At 38.1% G+C, this 27,504-nt stretch overlaps 1 long non-coding RNA gene across 1 annotated transcript in view; it reads right to left on the reverse strand.

The window, feature by feature from the left end:
* The window catches only part of LOC142220824 (uncharacterized), a 253,730-nt gene that overhangs the window by 61,348 nt on the left and 164,878 nt on the right, over nt 1-27,504 (reverse strand). The window contains exon 6 of the long non-coding RNA XR_012717917.1: nt 5,328-5,394. This is a non-coding gene — a long non-coding RNA (uncharacterized LOC142220824). The remainder of the gene's footprint in view (nt 1-5,327; nt 5,395-27,504) is intronic.

Consider the following 27,504-nt stretch of genomic DNA (forward strand, 5'->3'; position numbering starts at 1 on the left):
TTCAGTACAGAGAACGGTAACGGACTCACAACTAACGTACTCCAAGCAGATAAAGTACGCAACGGAAAATCTGCTATGACAACGACACGATTTAGCAGAATGAGGATACTCATGGCGTCGATCCAGGGGAAACGATCTAGAGCGAATAAGTTCGTTTCAGTACAGAGAACGGTAACGGACTCACAACTAACGTAGATAGAGTACGCAACGGAAAATCTGCTATGATAACGACACGATTGAGCAGAATGAGGATACGCATGGCGTCGACCCAGCAGAAACGATCTAGAGCGAATAAGCTCCTTTCTGTACAGAGAACGGTAACGGACTCACAACTAACGTACTCCAAGTAGATAGAGTACGCAACGGAAAATCTGCTATGATAACGACACGATTGAGCAGAAGGAGGATACTCATGGCGTCGACCCAGCAGAAACTATCTAGAGCGAATAAGCTCCTTTCAGTACGGAGAACGATAACGGAGTCACATGGTGGATTCACCAGTTCATAACCGACATACAATGCTTGCAATAGAGAAGACATGGGGAAATGAATTGAACCAAGTCGTTTATACCTTGAAGGGATCCCTGATAGTGCGATTCAATAGATTTGTGGATCTTATATCGATACATGTCCGCCAAAATGGGAACACTACATTCATCTTCATATTACATTTAATAACTTTTTTATTTTACAAATGACAATTCCAATGCATCTTCAATATTGGAAAATTGTTTTTATCTAACCAACAGTTTCTTCAATGGCCTTATTTGTGTAATTTTCCAACGAAGCAATATAATCACAATTGGACCATCGTGCCTTGAGCAGAAGTAATAAAATCTGATATGTAAATGATACCCAAGAAGAAAGATAACGATTGTGAAAGTCATCCCAAAACGATTGGTATAAAAAAAAAACCAAGAATATGGCTATCGAATTTCTATCTGATTGTCTTTTAAATCAATTTACAAATTCCCCATAAAAATGTGACAGTACATAGCGGGGGGGTTATCTATTTAATGTCCCATATACCATAATAGCTTGTGAGAAATATTCAAAAGGATATACATAAATTTCCATGTATTGGTGCGTAAATTTATCACACAAGTAGCTTATGCTGAGGTTTGTTGGTGAATACATTGTTCATTTTTTTGCTCAACTGTGGCTCCTAGTTTCCATTTACAAGCTTTCTCCAACCATGAGGTGAGCTATACAAGTGACATTGTTTTGTCGACAAAATGATGTATGAACTACATTGTTTTAAAAACAATCTCTCGGCGCCTAGTTAACATGGGGTACGAGGATTATTTGTTAAGGGTAGTTGAGGTCCCTGGAAAGGGAGTTCCCTCGTAAGGGAATATGCGAACAAATAACAAGTATATACGGCCGTAAGTTCGGCCAGGCCGAATCCTATATACCCTCCACCATGGATTGCATAGAAACTTGTACTAAAATTGCACCACGGTGGTTTATATGGGGGCTATATATAATTATGGACCAATTTTTGCATGGTCGTTAGAGATCATATGATGACACCATGTACCTAATTTCAGCGGGATCGGATGAAATTTGCTTCTCTTAGAGGATTCGCAAGCCAAATTTGGGGGTCCGTTTATATGGGGGCTATACGTAAAAGTAGACCGATATGGCCCATGTGCAATACCATCTGACCTACATCAATAACAACTACTCGTGCCAAGTTTCAAGTCGATAGCTTGTTTCGTTCGGAAGTTAAAGTGATTTCAACAGACGGACGGACGGACATGCTCAGATCGACTCAGAATTTCACCACGACAAAAATATATATAGTTTATGGGGTTTTAGAGCAATATTTCGATGTGTTACAAACGTAATGACAAAGTTAATATACCCCCATCCTATGGTGAGGGTATAATAATTGAATATTTGAAAGGAAATGAAGTGATGTTGATATTGCGAATGCTATACAAATAAAAGCGTATGATTGGGTGTAAAAATTACATGTTTGCTTATGATATTTTTAATGCTACTTAACAGGTTGGCTGATAAGTCCCCGGTCTAACAAAGAAAAACACATTTTTTTGTCAAAATTCGACATAGTTCCCTTCAAGAGCGATACAACGACAGCGATACTCAGACAGTCAACCTGCAATAAAATCCTTGGACTCTGTGTTCCTCAACTCGAAAACGGCCATCGACTGCCGCAAATCTCTCAATGAGATGGCTGAGCAGTACAATATTCACCTAATATGGGTGTCTGGCCATAGGAACATACCGGGGAACTGCGAAGCGGATGAGTTGGCAAGGCTAGGGACTACCTTACATATTCCAGGGAAACTAGAATTTGTTGGTATGCCCCTAGCTACCTGCAAGCACATGCTACGTGAGAAGGCTGTTATGATGGCAAATGTTCGATGGGAGAATTGCAAGGATTGTAACGACACCAAGCAAATATGGCCCCATTTCGACTTAAACCGCACACTAGATATGCTAATGTTCTCGAGACGTCAGATATCACTCCTGATATCTGCTATAACGGGTCGCTGCCTGATAGGCGATTTTGCAAAAACTATTGGCGCGAAGTATAATGACTATTGTATGAGCTGTCCTGATGCCGAGGAAAAAGAATCAATTAAACACCTCTTGTGTGAGTGTCCTGCATTTTGTGTAAAGCGCAAGCAACTTTTAGGAGCATATAACTTCAGATTACTGGCGGATCTGGAAAACGTTAACTTAAGCAGTCTGCTAATGTTTTTGGAACAATCTGGTTGGTTCAACAAAGAAAAATAATCAAGAAGGTTCAGCGGTTAAAACTAGAAGTGCCCATATGTAATAGGTACTTTTAGCTAATGTGGTATCACAATGGACTGAATAGTCTAAGTGAGCCTGAATCTTAATCGGGCTGCCACTTTAACCTAACCTAACCTTCCAATTTTTTGATACCATTTTGGTAGTACTCCTTCGGTTTTGCCTCAAAATAGGCCTCAGTTTCGGCGATCACCTCTTCACTGCAGCCAAATTTTTTCCCTGCGAGCATCCTTTTGAGGTCTGAGAACAAGAAAAACTCGCTGGGGGCCAGATCTGGAGAATACGGTGGGTGGGGAAGCAATTCGAAGCCCAATTCATGAATTTTTGCCATCGTTCTCAATGACTGACACTTTTTTCTTCTTCATATGGGCCGTTTTGCCGCGATTTCGACCTTCAAATGCTCCAATAACGCCATATAATAGTCACTGTTGATGGTTTTTCCCTTCTCAAGATAATCGATAAAAATAATTCCATGCGCATCCCAAAAAACAGAGTCCATTACTTTGCCAGCGGACTTTTTAGTCTTTCCACGCTTCGGAGACGGTTCACCGGTCGCTGTCCACTCAGTCGATTGGACTCAGGAGTGTAGTGATGGAGCCATGTTTCATCCATTGTCACATATCGACGGAAAAACTCGGGTGTATTACGAGTTAACAGCTGCAAACACCGCTCAGAATCATCAACACGTTCTTGTTTTTGGTCAAATGTGAGCTCGCGCGGCAGCCATTTTGCACAGAGCTTCCGCATATCCAAATATTGATGAATGATATGACCAACACGTTCCTTTGATATCTTTAGGGCCTTTGCTATCTCGTCAACTTCATTTTACGGTCATTCAAAATCATTTTGTGGATTTTTTTTATGTTTTCGTCGGTAACCACCTATTTCGGGCGTCCACTGCATTCACCGTCCTCCGTGCTCATTTTTTTTTTTTTTTTTTTTTATTAATATCAATCAATTATTGGTGATTTCCCTGGGACAGAGTCCGGAAACTCATTATCAAGCCAAGTTTTTGCTTCCGCCGTATTTTTTCCCTTCATAAAACAGTATTTTATCAAAACACGAAATTCCTTTTTTCCATTTTTTTCACAATAACAAAAGTTGATTCACAAAAGACGCTCTATCTCACAAACTAATTGATTTACAGACGTCAAATTTTGACACGAATCATTTGAAGGTTGGTACTATATGCATTTAATACTAGCGACGCCATCTATGTGTCAGACCGGGGACTTATCAGCCAACCTGTTACTGGCAGCCACATCCACGGGATCCACCGTGGTGCAATGGTGAGCATGTCCGCCTTGCATACACAAGGTCGTAGGTTCGAACCTAGTTTCGACCAAACACCAAAAACGTTTTTCAGCGGTGGATTATCCCACCTCAGTAACGCTGGTGACATTTCTGAGTCTTTCAAAGCTTCTCTAAGTGGTTTCACTGCAATGTGGAACGCCGTTCGGACTCGGCTATAAAAAGGAGGTCCCTTGTTATTGAGCTTAACATAGAATCGGGCAGCACTCGGTGATAAGAGAGAAGTTCACCACTGTGGTCTCACAAAGGACTGAATAGTCTAAGTGAACCTGAAATATCTGGCTGCCACTATACCTAACCTAACCTAACATCTTCTGCTAACATGCTACGAATATATGTAGTGTGATGGGGAAAAGAAGATTTTTGAAATAGAGATTATCACTGTCCTACTTCTGGAGACCATAAAGAATTTTTGCAGTAGAAAGAGGAAATTAATTGTGTAAACTTTCAAACCGACTCTCGTTAAAAATTCTTTCAATTGCAACCTCTAAAACTTTCAATATTTTTCTTCTACCCTGTATCTCCACTTGTTGGTGATGGGAATGACATTGATAATAAAGATAATGATGATGCTGAATGTTAACAAGCCGATGTTGTAGTTCATCGTGAACTCTGTCTTAAAGACCCTAACATCTTGGCTGTAGAAACTGAAAATTCATTGCGTGAACTTTCAAAACGATCCTCGTTAAAAATTCTTTTAATTACAACCTCTGCAACAGGGTATACTTTCTACCACCCTATTTCTGTCCCTATTGGTGATGAGAATGACAACGATAATGAGGATAATGTTGATGGCCCTGATGAGTGTCAACAAGCCGATGTTATAGTTCATTTTTCCTTATATATATTTTTTTTATATAAAACTATTGTCTTTTTTACATTCCGCTTGGGTATTATATTGTTTTCGCTCACAGTGTTCATTTTATCGCAATTATTATTAATCAGAATCTGTTTATACCCTTATCTATGAAACGAACAGGCGTATGGATGAATGATAACACAGAAGGGCAAGGTTAAATGCCATTACCATGTTTAGTTATTGCAAAATTATACAGATCATTTTTTTTTTCAGTTAAGTATAAAGGCTTTCAACTATTGCCCCAATTGTGGTAGTAGATAAAATGTCTGCGTGGGAGGGCGGCAAATATAATGACATAGTTAAATGGAAATAGATATCACAGATTATGCTAATAGTCATGAAATAGTAATAAATATTTTATGGTAATACTTACTAATGGGATCATATTCAATAAACAAATTGCTAACAATTTTAATAGTCTTCCAAATAGAAAAAATTACCTAGAAATGAAAAAAGAGAGGAAATAATGGAAAAATATTAGATTGTGGTAATATATAAAACGTATTTTTTTTTATAAAGGGTGATTCTTTTGAGGTTAGGATTTTCATGCATTAGTATTTGACAGATCACGTGGGATTTCAGACATGGTGTCAAAGAGAAAGATGCTCAGTATGCTTTGACATTTCATCATGAATAGACTTACTAACGAGCAACGCTTGCAAATCATTGAATTTTATTACCAAAATCAGTGTTCGGTTCGAAATGTGTTTCGCGCTTTACGTCCGATTTATGGTCTACATAATCGACCAAGTGAGCAAACAATTAATGCGATTGTGACCAAGTTTCGCACTCAGTTTACTTTATTGGACATTAAACCAACCACACGAATGCGTACAGTGCGTACAGAAGAGAATATTGCGTCTGTTTCTGAGAGTGTTGCTGAAGACCGTGAAATGTCGATTCGTCGCCGTTCGCAGCAATTGGGTTTGTGTTATTCGACCACATGGAAGATTTTACGCAAAGATCTTGGTGTAAAACCGTATAAAATACAGCTCGTGCAAGAACTGAAGCCGAACGATCTGCCACAACGTCGAATTTTCAGTGAATGGGCCCTAGAAAAGTTGGCAGAAAATCCGCTTTTTTATCGACAAATTTTGTTCAGCGATGAGGCTCATTTCTGGTTGAATGGCTACGTAAATAAGCAAAATTGCCGCATTTGGAGTGAAGAGCAACCAGAAGCCGTTCAAGAACTGCCCATGCATCCCGAAAAATGCACTGTTTGGTGTGGTTTGTACGCTGGTGGAATCATTGGACCGTATTTTTTCAAAGATGCTGTTGGACGCAACGTTACGGTGAATGGCGATCGCTATCGTTCGATGCTAACAAACTTTTTGTTGCCAAAAATGGAAGAACTGAACTTGGTTGACATGTGGTTTCAACAAGATGGCGCTACATGCCACACAGCTCGCGATTCTATGGCCATTTTGAGGGAAAACTTCGGAGAACAATTCATCTCAAGAAATGGACCGGTAAGTTGGCCACCAAGATCATGCGATTTGACGCCTTTAGACTATTTTTTGTGGGGCTACGTCAAGTCTAAAGTCTACAGAAATAAGCCAGCAACTATTCCAGCTTTGGAAGACAACATTTCCGAAGAAATTCGGGCTATTCCGGCCGAAATGCTCGAAAAAGTTGCCCAAAATTGGACTTTCCGAATGGACCACCTAAGACGCAGCCGCGGTCAACATTTAAATGAAATTATCTTCAAAAAGTAAATGTCATGGACCAATCTAACGTTTCAAATAAAGAACCGATGAGATTTTGCAAATTTTATGCCAAATCACCCTTTAAAAACATAAACATGGATAGTTTTGTAGAGATGTCTTATGGAATAATCCCAGAAAGTAAGCACGGCTAAGTTGGATGAGAAAAAAATTGGCTGGAAATATAATCGAAGTCACTCAAGCTTGAATAACAAGCCTAGATGCATTTAGTAAAGGGTGATACGGTCAAAATTTGGTCAATATAAACTTGATGTATTTCTTTCAATTTTGCATTTAAAACACCCCTTATTTTGACGCAAGAAGAGTAGCGTATCAAAATTTTGCTCGCGCATCGCGAAAATCCGAGCTACTCGCACGCAAAGCTGGCAAAATCGCTAAAAGTTGCCAAATCAACCGTTACAAATGTAATTAAAGTGTTTGGGGAACGTTTGTCGACAGCCAGGAAGTCTGGATCGGGGGGAAATCAAAAACCGGAAGCCGCTGAGACGACAAAGAGAGTTGCCGGTAGTTTCAAGCGAAACCTTAACCTCTCTCTCCGAGATGCCGCAAATAAGCTGGGTATATCGTCTACAACCGTGCATCGAGCCAAACAACGAGCCGGACTATCGACTTACAAGAAGGTAGTGACTCCAAATCGCGATGATAAACAAAATACGACAGCCAAAGCGCGATCCCGGAGGCTGTTCTCGACGATGCTGACGAAGTTTGACTGCGTGGTAATGGACGACGAAACCTACGTCAAAGCCGACTACAAGCAGCTTCCGGGACAGGAGTTTTATACGGCAAAAGGAAGGGGAAAGGTAGGAGATATTTTCAAGCACATAAAACTGTCAAAGTTCGCAAAGAAATATCTGGTTTGGCAAGCCATCTATACCTGTGGCTTAAAAAACAGCATTTTCATGGCTTCCGGGACTGTCAACCAAGAAATTTACGTGAAAGAGTGTTTGAATAAACGTCTGCTGCCTTTCCTGCAGAAACACGGTTGTTCCGTACTGTTTTGGCCGGATTTGGCATCTTGCCATTACGGTAAAAAAGGCCATGGAGTGGTACGCCGCCAACAACGTGCAGGTGGTTCCCAAGGACAAGAACCCTCCCAACACGCCAGAGCTCCGCCCAATTGAGAAATACTGGGCTATTGTCAAGCGGAACCTAAAGAAGACCAAAAAACTGCTAAGGACGAGCAGCAGTTCAAGGCAAACTGACTTTCTGCGGCGAAGAAGGTGGACAAGGTGGCTGTACAAAATCTGATGGCAGGTGTCAAGCGTGAGGCCCGGCAATTCGGATTTGGAAAAGCGAAAGCCTAACTGAATATTTTTCCTGAATTTTATACTAATTGAACTTGAAAAAGAAATTTAATTTGATTTTTTAAATAAACGATTTCACCGATTTACATGCGTTTTCCCTTGACCAAATTTTGACCGTATCACCCTTTATATTTGAAAATTCTTCTATAGATGTTGTTTGTGCTACTGAGACATGGCAAAAGGCGTTGTCTCCCGACATGTTCGGGAGACATATAATTGCGATATTATTTGCGATCTCATATGTTTGGCAAATCAGGTATAGGTGATACCATTAAACATATTTTTGTTGAGAATTCATCCTTCGAAAGAAAACTGAGTGTTGGCAGCCTTTATAGGCGGAATATCACTTTTTGTTGTCATGGAGGGTTTAGCGAATCTTATAATTGCGGAAGACTTTAATTCAAATATATGTACATACTTATAGATTCAAACCTGACAATACAAATGTCTTGCATACACGCCGAGATAGAATATGAACAAGCTAAACATGTTTAAAGGGCAAAACGTTATATTTGGACGGAGAACATGGAATATTTTTGTCGCAAAAATGTTCTTTTCTAGGCAAACATATACATGGTTGCCGTAATCGGAGTATATGTTACATAAATGATTTTTTTGCGGGTGTAGAAATATCACAAATAGGTGTGCCGAATGTGGTTTGGTATTGGTCCACTTTTGGCACAGCCTCCATATAGACCCATCTCTCGGTTTGACTTTTTAGCCTTCCACAAATCGCTATTTTTATACGACTTGCCTGAAATTGGAAATCTAAAGTTATTTTAGGCCAAATTAACTTTCCAGATTTCAATTGTCGTACTCATTCGAATAATGAGGGTACAAATCTACAGAATTTAGATTTCAAAAAGGTATTATCATCATCATTTGCTTGCACCCTTACACGAGATGTTTCAAATTCATCTAAAACTCAAAAAATCCAGAATCTGATGTAGTCTTCATATGTAGGAGCTTTAAATGTAATCTTAAAATCCACTTGAAATTCCATATATTTATAGTAACCCGCTACGATGAGAGGAAACTAACTATGAACATTTTTATACCCTCCACCATAGGATGGGGGTATATTAACTTTGTCAATCCGTTTGTAACACATCGAAATATTGCTCTTAGACCCCATAAAGTATATATATTTTGGGTCGTGGCGAAATCCTGAGTCGATCTAAGCATGTCCGTCCGTCCGTCTGTTGAAATCACGCTAACTTCCGAACGAAACAAGCTATCGACTTGAAACTTGGCACAAGTAGTTGTTATTAATGTAGGTCGGATGGTATTGTAAATGGGCCATATCGGTCCACTTTTACGAATAGCCCCCATATAAACGGACCCCCAGATTTGGCTTACGAATCCTCTAAGAGAAGCAAATGCCATCCGATCAAGCTGAAATTTGGTATATGGTATCTAATAACCATGCAAAAATTGGTTCACATCGGTCCATAATTATATATCGCCCCCATATAAACCGATCCCCAGATTTGACCTCCGGAGCCTCTTGGAAGACCAAAATTCATCTGATACAGTTGAAATTTGGTACGTGGTGTTAATATATGGCCTCAAACACCCATGCAAAAATTGGTCGAAATCGGTCTATAATTATATATAGCCCCAATATAAAGCGATTCCCAGATTTGACCTACGGAGCCCATTGGAAGAAAAAATTCATCCAATTCGGTTGAAATTTGGTACGTGATGTTAGTATATGATATCCAACAACCATGCAGGAATTGGTTCATATCAGTCAATAATTATATATAGCCCCATATAAACCGATACCCAAATTTGACCTCCGGAGCCTCTTGGAGAAGCAAACTTCATCCGATCTGGTTGAAATTTGGTACGTGGTGTTAGTATATGATGTTTAACAACCATGCCAAAATTGGTCTATATTAGTCCATAATTATATATAGCCCCCATATAAACCAATCCCGAGATTTGGTTTTGGAGCCTCTGGGAGGAGCAAATTTCACCCGAGTCAGTTTAAATTTGGTACATTGTGCTAGTATATGGCCGGTAACAACCATGCCTAACTAGGTCCATATCGGTCTATAGTTATATACAGCCCTCAGATAAATTCTGGCTCTCCACGTACCGTTAGGTTAGGTTAGGTGGCAGCCCGATGTATCAGACTCACTTAGACTATTCAGTCCATTGTGATACCACATTGGTGAACTTCTCTCTTATCCCCGAGTACTGCCCGATTCCATGATAAGCTCAATGATATATATTATAGGCGAGTCCTAGCGGCATTCCACATTGCAGTGAAATCACTTAGAGAAGCTTTGAAACCCTCAGAAATGTCACCAGCATTACTGAGGTGGGATAATCTACCGCTGAAAAACTTTTTGGTGTTCGGTCGAAGCAGGAATCGAATCCACGACCTTGTGTATGCAAGGAGGGCATGCTAACCATTGCACCACGGTGTCCTAAGTGGAAATCAATTACATTTCTACGGCTTGATGTCATCCTCTACAATCTAAGCTAACCTAACTTTGGTGCACCAGAGACCGTGTTAGCAGAATCAGCCTAAAATGTTTTTTTATCTGCCTGGGGTCCAAACGCACATGGAAGACCATTCGCCAGATATGAATTGGTTAGGATGGTGATAGTTGCTCCGTTGGTATTGATGTCAATGAGCTAAATAATGAATTTATAGATGTAGCCAGTATAAGGATTGATCCGAATTTTTAGAGCTTTGCCTTTTCATCTACTACCGGAACTATAGAAAATGAATTTGCCTGTATTGAACAGACGGAAGTAGTACCATGTTTTGTATGCAGATTATGGCGGTATAGAACTTACAGTATTCCCTTCCCGTTTCATCTATCTATTCGTTTTTTCCATTATTTGATAAAGCCAAACATTTCTTCATACTTAGTTTGTTTACCAAACAGTTGGATTCGTTCTTACATAAGTTCATCATGACAGATTCCTCCACCTAGAACATAGGTGATTTAGATAAAAAAAAATCTTTATTCACAAAAAAATTGTCCTAAAATCATCATGTCTCCCAACTTTGGTAGCTAAAATGTACCTTTAAAATCTTTATTAGCCCTGTTCATAATATTTCCTCCGACATCCTCACAAAAAAAAGACACAAATTAATACCTCATCTCTGGAGAAATTCATACTTCCGTTACCCAAGTCATTGTCAGAGTGTCATGGAGGATTTGCTCTTAATGAACATTTAATTATGCCCACATTTTTATGCACGTACGTCCGCCCCTTGGCCACGTCCCATATCATTTTGCTAAAAAAAAATTGTAATGTGATAATCTTTCTCATGATAATATCCACAACATTTCATTCGGAAACATGAACTTAGATTAATGTTCATATATACTTAGTGGTTGAACAGTGGGAGAATAGTTTGTGAAATATGGGAGTATTTTTATGTGAAATTTTAGTGTTTATGATCCTGTAAAATCTGAACCTGGAATACCGTCCTATTTTAAGAGAATATGAATTTGCGAAAGATTTGTTATGAGTACAGGGTGGCTGTTATTTAATACAACAAAGTAATGTGTTATATTTATTTTTTTCGAATCAGTTAAGATTTGTTCGAATTACCTACCATGAATTATGTCCTAGGTTAGGTATAGGGACAACCGGTATTTCAGGTTTACTTGGACTATTTTGCCTATTGATATACCACAGAGGTAAACTTCTCTAAGGTGGGTATTAAATTCGAGTTTAGCGGGAAATGATCTAAATGAACAATTGAAAATGTTTATTTCATTTAAAAAGAATTATTAAAGAAAAGTTAGTGTGAAAAATTACCGTTTTAAGGTGGATAATAAGTTCGAGTTTAAGGTGAGTATTAAGTTCGAGTTTAGCCGCTAAAATCGCTAAAGTGAAAACTAAATCAGTAAGAAAAATGCATGAAATTATACATATTTGTTGCAAATTTTATTATAACTTGATGGGGAAAAGCCCAAAGCAAATTTTCACAAAGTTTGTATTCCTTAAAATGGATTATTAAAGAAAAGTAATCGTGAAAAAATGACGTTTTTAGCGGCTAAACTCGAACTTAATACCCGCCTTTAGCCGCTAAAATCTCCATTTTTCACGTTTACTTTTCTATAATAATCCATTATAAATAATATCAATTTTGTGAAAAGTTGTTTTGGGGTATTCCTCCTCAAGTTTTAATAAAATTTACATCAAAGAGGTATAATTTTTTTCTTTACTGATTTATTTTCGATTTTAGTGTATGCCCGATTTTATATTTATCTCAATGAAAAGGGCCGTTTTTTTTTTTGTTCTTCGAACGAAATTCTACATTGCGGTGAAACTACTTAGAGAAGCTTTGACAGCAGCTTTACTGAGAGGGAATAATACACCGCTAAAAAAGATTTATTGGTGTTTAGTCGAAACTGAGATTGCTTCTCGGTGGTTCGCAATTATGGTCTTCAAACGGGTGACAAAGCCCTCACACGCTGTACAAAAATGGTACCAGTGACTTTAGATTCTTCTGACCAATCGAAGGTGTAAATTTTCAGCTGACTTCTTTAGTAAGTAATAAAAAAAATAAAAAAGCCACCATGGTGCAATGGTTAGCATGCCCGCCTTGCACAGGGTCGTGGGTTCAAATCCAGTTTCGACCAAATACCAAAAAGTTTTTCAGCGGAGGTTTATCCCACCTCAGTAATGCTGGTGACATTTCTGAGTGTTTCAAAGCTCTCTAAGTGGTTTCCCTGCAATGTGGAACGCCGTTCGGACTTGGCTATAAACAGGAGGTCCCTTGTCTTTGAGCTTAACATAGAATCGGGCAGCACTCAGTTATAAGAGAGAAATTCACCATTGTGGTATCACAAGGGACTGAATAGTCTAAGTGAGCCTGAAATAACGGGCTGCCACTATACCAAATAGAGGTGTGCACGTGAGTAATAGTTTACTCACGCTCACGCACACTCACGACTGAAAAATCATACTCACGCACGATATTTTTTGGTAGGACTCACGCACACTCACGAAAAGAAAATTTGTACTCAAGCACACTCACGCACGAAAACGTCGTTACTCACGAAAAATACCGTGGCTTATGAAAAATATCGTGACTCACGAATAATTTTATGATTAATTTACCTTACCGAAATGTCTGAAAACATGAGCATTATTAAAATCGAGAGTGTTATTAAACTCTTAACATCCCAGGTGTCACCAAAATTGTAGTTGAATTTAACTCTTAAGCGTTTTATGTTGGTGAACAGGAATATTTTCGTGAGTGTAATTCGTTACTCACACACACTCACGAAGATATTATTTTCGTGATTCACGCTCACGCATGACATTTTGGTTTGTTAATCACGCTTACGCACACTCACGCTGTTGTCATGAGCGTGACTCACGACTCACGCACGAATCACGAAAATTTTCATGAGTCACGGCAATTTCGTGTCACGTGCACACCTCTAATACCAAACCTAACCTTGGCAAGTAATCCCGACCATTTCGGTTGTTCACAGTCAGCACAATTTGGAAAGGCTCCTCATCGGAGAAAACTAAATTTGGTAGCTGGCCAGTTTCGTGCCACTGTTTGGCCATCATGGCATTAGGGATTTTCCCCACATCGGGGATATTTTTTTGTGACGAAATTTTCGAGTTGGGGACTTGGAGTTAAGGTGGGGAATTTCCACAAATTTTGGGATTTATGGTTTATAAGGTTTTCTCCTACATGCTTTAAAAAGGGCTTAATGAAGTACAGAGAATCATCAAAATATAAAAAAAACGTTCCTCCTCTTAATTCCACGACATTTTGTGATTTAAAATCTTCATTTTAGTGTAACTCGCACACTAGTATTACGAAATTGCATATTTTACGAATTTTAAAACTATGATGGATTTTCTACAGCATTTCTTTAAAAAAAAACTTGCGAAAATGTATTGGGGATTTTTGTGGGGAATTTTAAATTAAATTGGGGATTTTCGGGGATGAAAGCGTCCCATTTTGGGGACAAGAGCCTAAGAAATACTGGCAACACTGCTGCCAATATCACGAGAAATAAAAGATTTGAATGCTGGATGGCTCTAACAATTGCCACTTGTGGTTTTCCAGCAAAATATAATGCAATCACACTAGCACACTTGAATACCATAACTATTAACTTTATTTCTCAATGCAATAGATCAAAATGCTTTTGTAGGCTTGCAAACAATTGAATTAAATTTACTTGGAATACATCTGTTAGCACGAGCGGCCAATAAATGATAGCAACTTGTAGTTGAAGGTTTCAATATAAATATCAGATATCAATGCACTCTGGTTTTTAGTACAAATCAATTACTTTACATATTATTACAGTATTAATACGAGCTTATTGGACATGAAGACTAAAAAAAATATTGACTATTAAATAAAGCAAGATACCAATCTCCACAAGCCTGACTATACATATGTTTCATCGCTGACTAAGTCGAATTTCCACAGTCTTTATTGTAGATCTGACGGTGTGAGATGATTCAATTTGGGTCTTATATGTTAATTTCTTATGAAAATTACATACGATCATTTCTCCTCCCACTCAGGAAATTATTCCCAAAATTACAGATATTTGATATTTGTACCTAAGCCCTTTTCGTACGTGGACATAATTTGGCGGTCCGTCTATTAACCGATTTGTTGCAATCTTTGGTATGGTCATATATTGAACTAATTTCAGTTTAATTCTCTGATTAATACCTCTCCCTACACTTTTAATTATTAACGCTATAGCCAATTGCACTTTCTCCCACAGTGTTAATCATAAAAACCAAAAAACAGAAAAAACAACTTTTATTAGATTTTCCACAGGAAAGCACACCTTTGTGGGTAAACATTGGTAAACATCACACATCTACCCACATCTGAACAAATCACCTAGCATACATGTGTTTTATATCCCCCTAATTAATTGAGGTGGTTACTGTAAGAGTAGTATTGCTGGAGAAGATGCGTTGCGTTTGGTTTACATTGTGAATATACTTGGAAGCGGTTAACTAACATATCGTTACCAGTTTTCAAGTTTTCTCCTCCAATGAGGGTAATGAGTGACACAATGATGTTACCTTCGCAGCTGTTGATGTCTATCCGTTTCTCGTTATCATCTCTGCCAGGGAACGTATATAAATGACTTAGATGAGTTTATATGTAGCATGTTCGTTGAATATTTTTAACATTTACTTATATGAAAATTGTATAGAATTAGATGAGATGGGATGAGAGTAATGAAGCTGCAACCAATTTTACATGAGAAAACTAAAAGACATCAGTCTGGCTGACATGGGTGGCAGTCAGTAATGAGCGAGTGAAAAACTATTGAAATTATTATCAGCATTAATGAAGCCAAAGAAAAACACGCATCAGATCATATGTGGTTATGAAGAAAATGTCTAAATTAGCAGATTGTTAAATATTCTAAAGAGCATATTGCAAACTTTTAGACAATCAACAATTATGACATTCTTAGAAATGTTTTAAGGATGAATGGTTATTCTTTCAATGAGGGATTTTATGATAAGAAATTTATCAAAAAAGTCGAAGTCCCAGGATAAATATTAGAGAAATTTTTGAGTTGGGGAGAGGTTGTTAAATCAAGGGAGAGGTTTTTAAATCAATTATATTTCTAATTAATTCTGTGGTTGATTGAATCAATCGCGATTGAAAACTTAATTTAGTGACTGTATCAGAAAATAACTTATGCGTTATTCTATATTGATCGTCCAAAATACCATTAAACAAGTATATACGGCCGTAAGTTCGGCCAGGCCGAATCTTATGTACCCTCCACCATGGATGGCGTAGAAACTTCTACGAAAGACTGTGATCCACAAATTTCAACTCAGTCGGATGAAATTTGCTCCTCCAAAAGGCTCCAAAACCAAATCTCGGGATCGGTTTATATGGGGGCTATAAATGATTATGGACTGATATGGACCACTTTTGGCATGGTTGTTAAATATCATATACTACCACCACGTACCAAATTTCAACCAGATCGGATTAATTTTGCTTCTCCAAAAGGCACCGGAGGTCAAATCTGGCGATCGGCTTATATGGGAGCTATATATAATTATGGACTGATAGGAACCAATTCCTGCATGGTTGTTGGATAACATATACTAACATCATGTACCAAATTTCAACCGAATGGGAAGAATTTTGCTCTTCCAAGATGCTCCGGAGGTCAAATCTGGGGATCGGTTTATGTGGGGCCTCCATATAATTATGGACCGATTTCGACCAATTTTTGCATGGGTGTTTGAGGACATATATTAACATCACGTACCAAATTTCAACTAAATCAGATGAATTTTGGTCTTCCAAGAGGCTCCGCAAGCCAAATCGGGGGATCGGTTTATATGGGGGCTATACATAATTATGGACCGATGTGGACCAATTTTTGCATGGTTGTTAGAGACCATATACTAACACCATGTACCAAATTTCAGCCGGATCGGATAAAATTTGCTTCTCTTAGAGGCTCCGCAAGCCAAATCGGGGGTCGGTTTAAATGGGGGCTATATATAATTATTGACCGATGTGGACCAATTTTTGCACGGTTGTTAGAGACCATATACTAACACCATGTACCAAATTTCAGCCGGATCGGATAAAATTTGCTTCTCTTAGAGGCTCCGGAGGTCAAATCTGGTGATCGGTTTAAAAGGGGGCTATATATAATTATGGACCGATATGGACCAATTTTTGCATGGTCATTAGAGACCATATACTAACATCATGTACCAAATTTCTGCCGGATCGGATGAAATTTGTTTCTCTTAGAGGCTCTGCAAGTCAAATCGGGGGATCGGTATATATGGGGGCTATATATAATTATGGACCGATGTGAACCAATTTTTGCATGGTTGTTAGAGACCATATACTAACACCATGTACCAAATTTCAGCCGGATCGGACAAAATTTGCTTCTCTTAGAGGCTCTGCAAGCCAAATCGGGGGATCGGTTTATATGGGGGCTATATATAATTATGGACCAATTTTTGCATGGTTGTTAGAGACCATATACTAACACCATGTACCAAATTTCAGCCGGATCGGATGAAATTTGCTTCTCTTAGAGGCCTCGCAAGCCAAATTTGGGGGTCCGTTTATATGGGGGCTATACGTAAACGTGGACCGATATGGCCCATTTGCAATACCATACGACCTACATCAATAATAACTACTTGTGCCAAGTTTCAAGTCGATAGTTTGTTTCGTTCGGAATTGGCGTGATTTCAACAGACGGACGGACGGACATGCTCAGATCGACTCAGAATTTCACCACGATCCAGAATATATATACTTTATGGGATCTTACAGCAATATTTCGATGTGTTACAAACGGAATGACAAAGTTAATAACCCCCATTCTATGGTGGAGGGTATAAAAATCATTTTTATACCCTCCACCATAGAATGGGGGTTATTAACTTTGTCATTCCGTTTGTAACACATCGAAATATTGCTGTAAGATCCCATAAAGTATATATATTCTGGATCGTGGTGAAATTCTGAGTCGATCTGAGCATGTCCGTCCGTCCGTCTGTTGAAATCACGCCAATTCCGAACGAAACAAACTATCGACTTGAAACTTGGCACAAGTAGTTATTATTGATGTAGGTCGTATGGTATTGCAAATGGGCCTTATCGGTGTACTTTTACGTATAGCAACCATATTAACGGACCCGCCAAATTTGGCTTGCAGACCCTCTAAGAGAAACAATCATGCAAAAATTGGTCCACATCGGTTCATAATTATATATAGCCCCTATATAAACCGATCACCAGATTTGACCTCCGGAGCCTCTAAGAGAAGCAAATTTTATCCGATCCGGCTGAAATTTGGAACATGGTGTTAGTATAGGGTCTCTAACAATCATGCAAAAATTAGTCCACATCGGTCTATAATTATATATAGCCCCCATATAAACCGATCCACCGATTTGGCTTGCGGAGCCTCTAAGAGAAGCAAATTTCATCCGATCCGGCTGAAATGTGGTACATGGTGTTGGTATATGGTCTCTAATGACCATGCAAAAATTGGTCCACATCGGCAAATAATTATATATAGCCCCCATATAAACCGATCCCCAGATTTAGCTTGTGGAGCCTCTAAGAGAAAAAAATTTAATCCGATCCGGCTGAAATTTGGTACATGGTGTTAGTATATGGTCTCTAACAACTATGCAAAAATTGGTCCACATCGGTGCATAATTATGTATAGCCCCCATATAAGCCGATCACCAGATTTGACCTCCGGAGCGTCTTGGAAGACCAAAATTCATCTGATTCAGTTGATATTTGGTACATGGTGTTAATATATGGCCTCAAACACACATGCAAAAATTGGTCGAAATCGGTCCATAATTATATATAGCCCCTCATATAAACCGATCCCCAGATTTGACCTCCGGAGCCCCTTGGAAGAACAAAATTCATCCGATTCGCTTGAAATTTGGAACGTGATGTTAGTATATGGAATCCAACAACCATGCAGGAATTGGTTCATATCAGTCCATAATTATATATATCCCCCATATAAACCGATCCCCAGATTTGACCTCCGTTGCCTTTTGGAGAAGCAAAATTCATCCGATTTGGTTGAAATTTCGTACGTGGTGGTAGTATATGATATTTAACAATGATGCCAAAAGTGGTCCATATAAGTCCATAATCATATATAGGCCCCATATAAACCGATCCCCAGATTTGGTTTTGGAGCGTCTTGGAGGAGAAAATTTCATCCGAGTCAGTTGAAGTTTGGTACATTGAGCTAGTATATGGCCGTTAACAACCATGCTTTACTAGGTCCATATCGGTCTATAGTTATATATATAGCCCTCAGATAAATCGATCCCCAATCACACAAAAATTGGTCCATATCAAGTTCATAATTGTATATAGCCCCCATATAAACGACCCCCATATTTCAATTCTGGGTCTCTACGTACCGTGCAAAAGTCCATATCGATTCGTAATTATTTGTACACTTACCTATACATACCGTTGTTGTCTAGTATATACCACGTATGGACTAACTCACAATTTAGAAAACGATGTTAAGAAGTTTTAAGATACCACAACCCAAGTAATTCGATTGTGGATGACAGTCTTTCGTAGAAGTTTCTACGCAATCCATGATGGAGGGTACATAAGCTTCGGCCTGGCCGAACTTACGGCCGTATATATTTGTTTCATACTAATAAATGTGTTGCTTCTTCGAAGTGCTAAGAAATATTTCAGTTTTTTTCATTGACAGATATAACTAGGCTTCTGAAGACCTACGAATAATAGAAAGAACTGAGGCACAACACATCAATCTCAATTACTCACAAAACAATTCAACTCAATAATTATGCATATGAAGCCATCACTTCTATCTACAATGAAAACAAATTACTTACATCCTACCAGGCAATCAGATTGTGAAAAATAAGCAAATAATTACACAACACAGCTATCTATCTATCTAACAACTCAGTCACCAGTTACTATGGTCCATCTATTCAGTCTATCTATTTCCATCTGGAGTACTCAAACAATTTGTCTTATGGACAACACAAAGAAAAATCTTGGTTATGATGGCCAATGGCATCTAGATGACCATCATGATGAAACTAATCATAGATGTTGTCTTGGTCATGGTGTGAGGATGGTAATGGCAATGGCGCCCACCCTATTAATCCTCTCGATATTCATACTAAAGGGTGATTTGTTAAGATCTTGATAACTTTTTAAAAAAAAAAAAACGCATAAAATTTGCAAAATCTCATCGGTTCTTTATTTGAAACGTTAGATTGGTCCATGACATTTACTTTTTGAAGATAATTTCATTTAAATGTTGACCGCGGCTGCGTCTTAGGTGGTCCATTCGGAAAGTCCAATTTTGGGCAACTTTTTCGAGCATTTCGGCCGGAATAGCCCGAATTTCTTCGGAAATGTTGTCTTCCAAAGCTGGAATAGTTGCTGGCTTATTTCTGTAGACTTTAGACTTGACGTAGCCCCACAAAAAATAGTCTAAAGGCGTCAAATCGCATGATCTTGGTGGCCAACTTACCGGTCCATTTCTTGAGATGAATTGTTCTCCGAAGTTTTCCCTCAAAATGGCCATAGAATCGCGAGCTGTGTGGCATGTAGCGCCATCTTGTTGAAACCACATGTCAACCAAGTTCAGTTCTTCCATTTTTGGCAACAAAAAGTTTGTTAGCATCGAACGATAGCGATCGCCATTCACCGTAACGTTGCGTCCAACAGCATCTTTGAAAAAATACGGTCCAATGATTCCACCAGCGTACAAACCACACCAAACAGTGCATTTTTCGGGATGCATGGGCAGTTCTTGAACGGCTTCTGGTTGCTCTTCACTCCAAATGCGGCAATTTTGCTTATTTACGTAGCCATTCAACCAGAAATGAGCCTCATCGCTGAACAAAATTTGTCGATAAAAAAGCGGATTTTCTGCCAACTTTTCTAGGGCCCATTCACTGAAAATTCGACGTTGTGGCAGATCGTAAGTCTATTCATGATGAAATGTCAAAGCATACTCTTTGACACCATGTCTGAAATCCCACGTGATCTGTCAAATACTAATGCATGAAAATCCTAACCTCAAAAGAATCACCCTTTATATAGACCATGTTACAGCATACAAATGGCTATGGTTATGAGGATGGCATTGTGGATATTAATGGTGGTGATAACAATGATGTTTTAACTCTTCATTTCATCATATTCTAGGTTAACTTCTGACTTTGGCATCCTTGTGGACAATGATTCTGTTTCTGTTGGTATCGCGGTTATTTGCGTGGGCTCGGAGCATGCTTTTTCTAGCCATGGTAGTGGGGGCTCTACATGTTATAGAGAAAGTAAATATGTATGTAGATTTTGTTTATAGTTTTGTTTATTTTCTTGATTATGGCATTTCTGCTTGCATTACCTCATTCCGTTCGTCAGACAGTCAGTTATTCATTTATTCTGTATTTTTTTGTTCTTAACGTTGATTACAAACATGTAAATGAAGATGAATTGAAATATTTTTTTTATGTACTAACCAATTATTTCAGAGAAGATGATGATATTGTCAGTGAAAGAAAATCCATATAGTTTTTATATAGAACTGGGAACCGAATTATATACATACAGTCGAAGCTCTGTTTAACAAATATCCCATTTAGCGAAAATCCAATTTAACGAACGTCCAAATTCTTAACATTGAGTGGTCTAAATAACGAACAGTTGAACAAAATTTACGTTCGATTTAACGAACAGGCTTCTAATCTTAAGAAAATAAACAACAACATAATCAGCAATATTTGACGATTGTGAGAGTGGCTTAAGGCCTTAGAAAATGTCCACAAAATACGGCATTCGCAAGATATTTAGAATCCATTAAAATGTTCGGACTACTCCCTGGTGTGAATAGACCAGTCCCAGTTCTGGCCGAAACGTATGGAAGGGACTGGTCACTTCAACACGGGTTTGTCATTGACGGGGATAAATTTACACTGCAGGCCACGGCTTGGACTCATTCCAAACTACATGACCTGGGAGAACTTAGTAGGACTGGACAGGTCCTCATGAACCAGTCTGGGACAAACCCTTAGGTACCGATATTATTTTGATCATCCAAATTGCACCAGAAAGAAAAACTTTTGGACTATGTTGGCCCATAGGTAAATGTTTAGATACAATAAAATTTTAAAATAAAGAGAGTATGGAAATCAATAAATTATATGAAAATTTAAAAACTACGATAAACTCGAGCACTGGTACTAGTCCTGTGATAGGTCAGTTAGTGGTAATATTTCGTAGGATTCCCAGTTGGACAGGTGGTGAAGTAATGAGTGCTACCCGATTCTATATTTAGCTCAATAACAAGGTTAGGTTAGTTTAGGTTAGGTGGCAGCCCGATATATCAGGCTCATTTAGATTATTCAGTCCATTGTGATGCCACATTGGTGAACTTCTCTCTTATCACTTAGTGCTGGCCGATTCCATGTTAAGCTCAATGAAAAGGGACCTCCTTTTTATAGCCGAGTCCAAACGGCGTTCCACATTGCATTGAAACCACTTGAGGAAGCTTTGAAATCCTCAGAAATGTCACCAGCATTACTGAGGTGGGATAATCCACCGCTGAAACACTTTTTTGTGTCCGGTCGAAGCCGCAATCGAACCCACGACCTTGTGTATGCAAGGCGGGCATGCTAACCATTGCACCACGGTGGCTCCCTTAGCTCAATAACAAGAAACTTCCGTCTTATAACAAGGAACCTCCGTCTTATAACAAGGAACCTCCGTCTTATAACTGAAGAGAAACTATGAAATACACAGGAATGTCAACATCATTAGTGAGAGTGATAAACTACCACTGAAAAACTTTTTTGGTGCTCGGTCGAAACGGCAATGTAGCGTTGAGAGTACATCTATGCCAAAAGGAGCAGCAGGGTAATGCTGTATGTAGGACGTTTTAGGAAGATGTTACTATGAACACTAACTATGGCTGGCCCACCTTGAAACCGGGGACTGGAAACAAATTAGGCAATTCGTCTAAGAAGTTAGACACACAAATTATGATATGGGTGTATATAGGCCCCCATAAGACAACGAATCTTGGATCCTCTTTTCAATCTAACCTAACCTAGATATATCAAGTTCATCAGTTTTTAAGGATTATTTAAAGTCTCTGTGGTTTAATTATGTCAAAAGATTATGCATTTTTACTCATCTGGTAAAAAAGTACGATTTTTATTAAAAGTTATCATTTAATATTCCCATTCGATTTAACGAATTTTTCTAAATAACGAAAGGGCCTGACAATATATCGTTCGTTAAACCGAGCTTCGACTGTATAACATTTTCACTTCAAATAAGACATTTGTCACACCAAATGAAATCTCTTTACAAGCTTTCGGCTTGAAACTTGGTACAAGTACACCCTCACAAAAAATCGCTTCTGTAACATATACTCCCAAACATATTTTGCTTCAAGCATATACATTTTTGGGTATTGCCCAAACATTTATATGTTTGATCTCTACCAATATATAATATGTTTGAAAGCATATTGGTCTAAACAATATATGTTTGGGTAGTCTAAGTTCCAAACATTTTGTATTTTTGCATCCAAATTCAATAATGTTGTCTTCCAAAAAACAATATGTTATTATGTGACCATATAATATGTTTGGAAGCATTTTGCACCCAAAAATATTATATGCTTAAAAAAAAATTCTCCCAAACAATATTGTGCTCAAAATTTTATTTATTTATTTATATATTTACAATCATAATGAATTATGAAAATAAGCAGGTAATATAGGTGCTAACAACATAGGTTTTCGACCTGAATGCTCAAAATTTTGTTTCTGCCCAATTGTATATTCCCCGACATCTTTCTCACTTCCACGAGATTTTTTAGTTCTTAGCACCCTTTTCTGTAATACAAACATTGTAGAAGAAATTATTCAATTTTATGATTTTTTTATTTTAATTTTACCTTTTGCCGGACGGGGATTCGAACAACGGACCACACAGTTTGTAAAGATCAAAGAAGTAGCTGATCAATTGCCCAAGGAAAAATAAAATGTTAATTTTGTAATAACAAGCAACAACCACCAACTTAATTCAATATCGCTCCCTGTTAAATAGCGCTCCAAGCTACTAAACACATATATGTTTATAGGCTATTTCTAAATTAATATATGTTTGCATCCAAGCATATTATATTTACAAACATTTTATGTCCCAAACATAATATGTTCTAACATATTAAAATATATGTCCCAAACATGTTATGCTAGTTTATGAACATTATATGCTTGCACTCAAAAATATTGTGTTTAAAAATTTGTGTTCCAAACATATAATGTTTATAGCCAAACATATGAAAAACAGTCTTTTTCATCCGTGTAACAACTATGCGTACCTCTGTCAAAGTAGCTTGTCTTTTATGTAAGACAAATTTTCTTTTAAGTAAAGAAAAACATTTTTGATTGAAAGAAATAATCTTTAAATTAATTGGGATATTGAATCCACGGATAAAAAAACAAAATGCTTCAATATAGGCTAAAAAAGTTAACGTTGTCTTTAAACCTATTACTGTTAGCATTACTATTTATAAAGGGTGATTCTTTTGAGGTTAGGATTTTCATGCATTAGTATTTGACAGATCACGTGGGATTTCAGACATGGTGTCAAAGAGGAAGATGCTCAGTATGCTTTGACATTTCATCATGAATAAACTTACGATCTGCCACAACGTCGAATTTTCAGTGAATGGGCCCTAGAAAAGTTGGCAGAAAATCCGCTTTTTTATCGACAAATTTTGTTCAGCGATGAGGCTCATTTCTGGTTAAATGGCTACGTAAATAAGCAAAATTGCCGCATTTGGAGTGAAGAGCAACCAGAAGCCGTTCAAGAACTGCCCATGCATCCCGAAAAATGCACTGTTTGGTGTGGTTTGTACGCTGGTGGAATCATTGGACCGTATTTTTTCAAAGATGCTGTTGGACGCAACGTTACGGTGAATGGCGATCGCTATCGTTCGATGCTAACAAACTTTTTGTTGCCAAAAATGGAAGAACTGAACTTGGTTGACATGTGGTTTCAACAAGATGGCGCTACATGCCACACAGCTCGCGATTCTATGGCCATTTTGAGGGAAAACTTCGGAGAACAATTCATCTCAAGAAATGGACCGGTAAGTTGGCCACCAAGATCATGCGATTTGACGCCTTTAGACTATTTTTTGTGGGGCTACGTCAAGTCTAAAGTCTACAGAAATAAGCCAGCAACTATTCCAGCTTTGGAAGACAACATTTCCGAAGAAATTCGGGCTATTCCGGCCGAAATGCTCGAAAAAGTTGCCCAAAATTGGACTTTCCGAATGGACCACCTAAGACGCAGCCGCGGTCAACATTTAAATGAAATTATCTTCAAAAAGTAAATGTCATGGACCAATCTAACGTTTCAAATAAAGAACCGATGAGATTTTGCAAATTTTATGTGTTTTTTTTTTTTAAAAAGTTATCAAGCTCTTAACAAATCACCCTTTACTATTAGCATTAAAGTTCACTCCATAAATTGTCAGTATGTTATGAATATGGACATAAGAATTATATTTATTTTTTGAAATTAAGAAAACATTTATCTGAACTCCGGAACCTCGTGGAGGAGTAAATTTCATCCGACTGATATTTCGTAAGTGATGTTAGTATATGCCCTCTAAAGGGTGATACAGTCAAAATTTGGTCAAGGGAAAACGCGTGTAAATCGGTGAAGTCATTTATTTAAAAAATCAAATTAAATTTCTTTTTCACACTGAAAAAAATATTGTCGTGAGGTCAAAGATTTCATGTCTTTAAAATACGAATACAAATTTTGCGTAGCATAGAAGACGCATTTCTCTAAAATAAAGTTATTTTCCTTGTCCAAAAGTCGATAAACTTTTCAATGAAGTCGTATTGTCCTTATAATTAAGTGATTTGACTTAAAAATGGGTATCTTAACATGAAAGAAAAAAATTTATAGGCTAAGGTCAACTTGACTTTAATAATTCAGAAAAATTCTTTAAATTTAATGAAATTGTCTTTAAATTTGTTGTCTTTTTGCATCTTGACTACAAAGCAAAAAATCGTTCAAATGTAGGACATGTTTTTCAAAACTTTATTTTAAAGAAGTTTTTTACTTCAAACATAGCATAATTTCTACTGGAAGTCGAGTCCTAATTTGGAAAATAAAGTTGCCGTTAGCTCGTTTTTAAAGGACTTTGATAGCATATGAAGAAAAAAAGCTGAGGAAGCGAAAAATTAAAATTTGCTTCCTGGAAGCAAGTACACAAAACCTAAATTTAAAAGAGAATTGTGTCTTAAAAGTATCCTTACTTGTATTCTCCGCTTCTTTGGCTCGGAATCAATACCAAATTTTTTAAAGTAAAGACAAAATATTTGGAACCGAGTATGCTTTTTTTTCAGTGCAAGTTCAATTAGTATAAAATTCAGGAAAAATATTCAGTTAGGCTTTCGCTTTTCCAAATCCGAATTGCCGGGCCTCACGCCTGACACCTGCCATCAGATTTTGTACAGCCACCTTGTCCACCTTCTTCGCCGCAGAAAGCCAGTTTGCCTTGAACTGCTGCTCGTCCTTAGCATTTTCTTTGGTCTTCTTTAGGTTCCGCTTGACAATAGTCCAGTATTTCTCAATTGGGCTCTGGCGTGTTGGGAGGGTTCTTGTCCTTGGGAACCACGTGCACGTTGTTAGCGGCGTACCACTCCATGGCCTTTTTACCGTAATGGCAAGATGCCAAATCCGGCCAAAACAGTACGGAACAACCGTGTTTCTTCAGGAAAGGCAGCAGACGTTTATTCAAACACTCTTTCACGTAAATTTCTTGGTTGACAGTCCCGGAAGCTATGAAAATGCTGCTTCTCAAGCCACAGGTACAGATGGCTTGCCAAACCAGATATTTCTTTGCGAACTTTGACAGTTTTATGTGCTTGAAAATATCTGCTACCTTTCCCCTTCCTTTTGCCGTATAAAACTCCTGTCCCGGAAGCTGCTTATAGTCGGCTTTGACGTAGGTTTCGTCGTCCATTACCACGCAGTCAAACTTCGTCAGCATCGTCGTGTACAGCCTCCGGGATCGCGCTTTGGGCGTCGTATTTTGTTTATCATCGCGATTTGGAGTCACTACATTCTTGTAAGTCGATAGTCTGGCTCGTTTTTTGGCTCAATGCACGGTTGTAGACGATACACCCAGCTTATTTGCGGCATCTCGGAGAGAGAGGTTAAGGTTTCGCTTGAAACTACCGGCAACTCTCTTTGTCGTCTCAGCGGCTTCCGGCTTGATACGCTGGTCTTCTTGCTTGGACGGCATTTTGACAACTGAAGAGTGAATTCCAAAATCAAAATAGGAGCAACATTCTACACACACACACCTTCAAAATGAGGGGTGTTCAGGTTTTTTAAATGCAAAATTGAAAGAAATACGTCAAGTTTATATTGACCAAATTTTGACCGTATTACCCTTTAACAATCATGCAAAACTCGGTTCATATCTGTCCCTAATTACGTATATCCCACAATATGGGATCCGGGATCTCTTAGAGGAGTAAGTTTCATCCGATCCGGTTGAAATGTGATTCTCTAATTACCACAGGAAAATTGGTTCATATCGGTTCATAATTATTTATAGACTCCTCTATATAAACCGATTAAGAACTAAGAAGTGTTATACAGCTATTTATTCTGATTTTTATCTAACATAGACATCATATGGACTATATCCATCAGTATGCAGGTAATGTGCATGAAATCAATTTGCTAAAGGGAACTCCATATTGATAAATGGAGAGCCCTTGAAATTGTCCTTAAAAAAAGCAAATGCAATATGACATTACGAGTTCTTATATTTCAATTTCTTTCACTTTCAATAAAGAAATTTCCTACCTTTACCGGCCACCAATGTGGTATCACAATGGACTGAATAGTCTAAGTGAGCCTGATACATCGGGCTGCCACATAACCTAA

This window comes from Haematobia irritans, chromosome 1 (genome assembly GCF_050003625.1).
Source record: "Haematobia irritans isolate KBUSLIRL chromosome 1, ASM5000362v1, whole genome shotgun sequence".
Taxonomy (NCBI): domain Eukaryota; kingdom Metazoa; phylum Arthropoda; class Insecta; order Diptera; family Muscidae; genus Haematobia; species Haematobia irritans.